The sequence below is a fragment of the Lutra lutra genome, chromosome 4 (genome assembly GCF_902655055.1).
Source record: "Lutra lutra chromosome 4, mLutLut1.2, whole genome shotgun sequence".
Taxonomy (NCBI): domain Eukaryota; kingdom Metazoa; phylum Chordata; class Mammalia; order Carnivora; family Mustelidae; genus Lutra; species Lutra lutra.
In genome coordinates, this window is record NC_062281.1 from 47,854,650 (window position 1) to 47,859,614 (window position 4,965).

A 4,965-nucleotide genomic window follows, 5' to 3' on the forward strand; every position below is an offset into this window, starting at 1 on the left:
GAAGGCAGAGGCTTAACCCACTGAGCCACCTAGGCACCCTGAGAATCATCATTTGTTTGCAAATGAACATCTTCTATTTTTTTCTTCAACTTACTTGTAGAAAGGATCTGAAATATGCCTCATAATACTTGCTTGTATTCCAATTGTCCATTTTAGGTTTTATTATAATTTTAAACCAATAGGATATGATTCAAATGCTTCAAAGCACATAGGGAATGTTCAATAATTATTGTTTAACATTTGCTTCTCCCAGTGCTTTTCATAACTACCATTGAAGCCTAAAGAAAATCTTAGTTTTTAAATTCATATATCTTAGTGACCAAATAGCAGTTTTCTGGCTTTAAGTCCAGATCAAATTCTTACCACTTAGAGCTTCTCATTTTGTATTTGTGAACAAAAATTATTCCTGGATTTTTCCAATTCTCATTCTATACATTTTCCTTGAATGAATTCATCCACACCCGTAGCATCAGCAATCTCCCATGTACCATCTCTCAGTTGTCTAAATCCTACAGTATCATATATCCAACAGAGGTGCTATATCTTTCAAAAATATTTAATATCTTCTGCTCACACTCTAGCTCTTTCTCTAACATAAACATATACATATACATGCACATACAGACATACTCCCTTTCCTCTCTTTTCCCAACACAATCTCATATCAGTCTGGTTGCAGAGACATTATAACCCATCATTTACTTCAGGCAAAGTATTATGAAAATAAATATATAAGAGTTTTTCCCTCAGATCCTAAACAGGTATGAAAAATATTATATAGATATTAGATCTAGCTTAATAGGTGGCTTTTTGGCAGCTGGAGGATGGAGATAGGGAGTGACATAAAGGCATATGGAGAGACAAGGAAGAATATAAGAAAATTCCAGCTTCTCAAGTCTTTGTGTGAGTCTATTAAACCTGAAGAGAAAGAATTTAACTTCAAGTTTACTAATAAAGCATTATATAAAATCTATGCTATTTTAAAAGACTATCATTTCAAAAACAAATTTTTATCATAAGCCTTATTTAGTAACTCAATTTTTAAACTTAATTCTCTTAACCTATGTTATTCAAATTTTGAAAGAAGAAAAAAAAGGAAGAAAAGAAAGGTCCCAAATTACAATGCTTTATTTCTTGATACATTTCTCAATGTTTCTAGCATGATAGTGATTAATGATCCCTGACTCTAGCTGTCTCTTATCAAGTTCTTTCAGATCCTGATTTAGAAAGCGAAGTTTAACCTTTCTACTGTTGATCAAGGGTATGGGGAACCTTCTGGATAATGACAGACTACAAATGAGGAGTCCTCTAACTGGAAAGATAAAGTCTGGGCAGTAAGATAAAGGCTTTTAAAATCTTGAAGTTTATGGATAGGTAGAATGAACTTATTCTCAAAATTTTAGTCTGCTAAAATCAGGGGCACTGCTAGAGAATTACTTAAAAATAATATAGAACTGTTAAATTGAAAATCATCTATTTTTATAGAATAAATAATAGTTCATGCATGTAAATAAATTCATTACTTTAGATATATTCATAGATGATTAATCTATATTTGACTGTGAAGATAAAATAAGAATGTTTAGAAATAATGTCTAAATGTAGAGATAAATTAGGGGGATTTTTACTTTGCCTATATACATAAAACATCTAGCTTTATAGAATATTTTGTTGATCCTAGGGAGCATATATTTTATAAAACATATCTTCACAAATGTGCATGTCATCTTCATGCAGGGGCCATGCTAAAATTCTCTGTATCATTCCAATTTTAGCATACATGCTGCCAAAGTGTGCACTATAAAAGTTATCCCCTATTAAAAACGTTTCTTTGTGTTCTGGATGTTAGACATGAGGCCTAGAGGTCTGAATGCTCTCAACTTTCCCTGCTGAGCTTTGCACATCCTCTTTGGAAATCTGCATGCTCTGAAAGATGCCCTCCCTCACCTGGAAGACTCACCAGCACTTGTTCTGTGACCATTTTATAAGGCTCTTATCAAAAAATTAAAAAGATTCTAAAAAAAAAAAAAACAAAGCTGTTTTTATTTATCAGTCAAGTGAACACATGTCAGGAAAAGAAGTACACTCAATAGTTCACTGAGGGGGTGAAATGTACACTTTTAAGTTCTAGAGTGGTGGAGAGTCAATGGTGGCTATGCTTACGAAGGAGTAAAAAGTAACACTCTGGATGGAAAAGAATGTTCAAGGGTGACACACAGTAGTTTCAACATTTGTTATTGGTCATGAAAAGTCTTCAGACAGATCCACTAAGCGTCTGGCAAAGCTTGAAATGACTATTTGTCTGGTCCTTTAATAGTTTTCTCTAGTAGAACCAGTTATGGCAAACACAATATCCCATTTTAATATCTCCTCAGCAAGGTTACTCTAAGTGAAAAACTTCTATGATACGCATTTATTCTTCTTATACTAATTTCCAGCATAAACCCCAAACTATCACCTTACTCCTTATCACTTGGCTTTTGATCTGTTAATTTGATCTCATTCTCAGCTCCCAAACCCCTCAGGAAATCATTGTCACTCCTTATCAAAATTCCCTATTCCCTCAATTTTTTTCTTGTTAACCAATTTAGAAATTTTTTCTTCCCTTCCTGCTCCAACTAAAACCTGACTTTTCCATGATGATTCTCTATTGCTAAGATCCCTTAGGAGGTAACTGTTTTTCTTTCATTCAACCTCAGACCATTGGGCTGCTAGGTTACCCTCGGCTCTTATTGTCTCTTTGAGCCCATTTTCCTGGTCCTAAGAGCCCCAGTTTTGAATCTCATGTCAACTGATTATGTAGTAGATTTAGTACTCTACCCCACAGTGGCTTGGGTTTGCTAGTTTCTTTGCTTTTGCCAATAGGACAACTGCATACATGATTTAAGCAGAGACTTAACAGTTTTCTTACACATGGGGCTCACTCTTTCTTTCTGCTTATGGGAACTCTGCACCCACTAGTACATGCGCAGGAGCTTAAAGCAAGTATGTCATATTAAAAAAAGACCCTTGGTCAAGTCATCCCCCTTGACCATGTACTCCATCCAAATTCTAGACATATGAGTTCATCTTAGGTCACCCACAAGATGTGCCAGTGCAGACCAGAAGACTTTCCTAGCCAACCCACAGAATTGATGAGAAATAATAACTGCTTATGGTCTTAAAACACTAATTGTGAAGTGGTTACCTGGAAATCTAACTGATATAGAGTATATCACCTAATTAATGCTAGACTATAAGCTCTATGTGAGCAGAGTTGGTTTGTTTTTTCCCTACTGCTGTTGCCCCAGCATATGGAAATTTAGATTTTTCAATAATTTCTTTTTGAAAACATAAAAATGTTAAGAATGTTTTTAGATGACTATTCCCTAAATTAAATATGAGGGAACATGTGTTTCCTTAATGGCTCACGGTCCCTAAGAATTTGAATACACATATTATTTAGACAATCATTTTACTAAACTTACAATAAAATTATTTTTCAAGTCTCTATTCTAAAATTGAGACAGTGAAATAACAATAATGACAATAAGGTAATGATTATAGTATTAGCATAATATTATAATAATTATTATTAATTGAGAAGCTTTTGATTCTTGACATTATACTATTTAATATTCAAGTGAAACTTATAAGATAAACATTATTTGCCCTTATTTCATGAAGAGGAAGACCTGATGCTTAATGAAATTAACCACTGATCCAAAGCTTCATAGTGATAGAATTTTACATTCAAATCCAAAACTTTAGTATTCTAAGATATAGTTACATTTTTTTAAAATGTAAAAACTCAGGTCAATCTTCCTTATATCCCTGTTTGAAAAGGAGTTTTTTTTTGTTTTTTTTTTTAAAGATTTTATTTATTTATTTGTCAGAGAGAGAGAGAGCGAGCACAGGCAGACAGAGTGGCAGGCAGAGGCAGAGGGAGAAGCAGGCTCCCTACAGAACAAGGAGCCCGATGTGGGACTCGATCCCAGGACGCTGGGATCATGACCTGAGCCGAAGGCAGCGGCTTAACCCACTGAGCCACCCAGGCATCCCTGAAAAGGAGTTTTTGAGATAGAAGTATACTTAGAATATTATCTGATTCCATTTCTTATTTAGAAGGTAAGAAAACAGAGGGCAAAAAGGTCAACTAATGTATCTAAGAGGACACAGAGAATAATTCATTCAATAATGTGCCAGAAACTTACAGATTAGAAGTAAACTCACAAGTAGAAGACAAGATTTCATTTATTGAGATTCTAACATAAGGTACACTTATGCATGTACCCTGGTTTATTCCTCACAACAAAGTAATAAGGTAGGTGTATCATTTCTACTGGAGAGGAATCTCAGGTTCAGAATTCATTAGTAGTTAAATGCCATATCTGAAACCTGAAACCTAAACTTACTCCTATCTGAATTTTAATAGCATGCCTTGTCAGTAAATACTGCAGCAATCTGGAGTTATATTTTCTTTTAGTATTTTTAACAGTGTTTTAGAAAGAAAGACAATCCAAGAATATAGTCTCTATTAAAAAAAAAAAATCTCCATGTCAGAAAACTGGGATTCCTTAATATTTTGAGTTAAACTGATAAAACAAGAGCAAAATATGAGGGTTGGGGGGGAAACATGTTGTTTTAAAAAATGATTCAGAGACTGGGGTGCCTGGGTGGCTTAGTCGTCAAGCATATGCCTTTGACTCAGGTCATGATCCTAGGGTCCTGGGCTTGAGCCCCTCATCGGGCTCCCTGCTGAACAGGAAGCCTGCTTCTCCCTCTCCCACTCCCCCTGCTTGTGTTCCCTCTCTCGCTGTGTCTCTCTCTGTCAAGTAAATAAATAAAATCTTTAAAAAATAATATGACTCAAAGAAAAAAAAATGATTCAAAGAGTAAATTTGGTTTCCAAATTAGAGTATCAGTAAACTTCATACAGTGATGAATATGTTAGTATTATGAAATAATTTGATTTTTTATTTTTGC

General features: G+C 34.4%; 1 non-coding gene across 1 annotated transcript; it reads right to left on the minus strand.

Moving 5' to 3' along the window:
* Positions 1-1,695: 1,695 nt before the first annotated feature.
* On the minus strand, positions 1,696-1,799 carry LOC125099484 (U6 spliceosomal RNA). The gene has a single exon (XR_007127210.1). It is a non-coding gene; the product is annotated as a U6 spliceosomal RNA (small nuclear RNA).
* Positions 1,800-4,965: the final 3,166 nt, after the last annotated feature.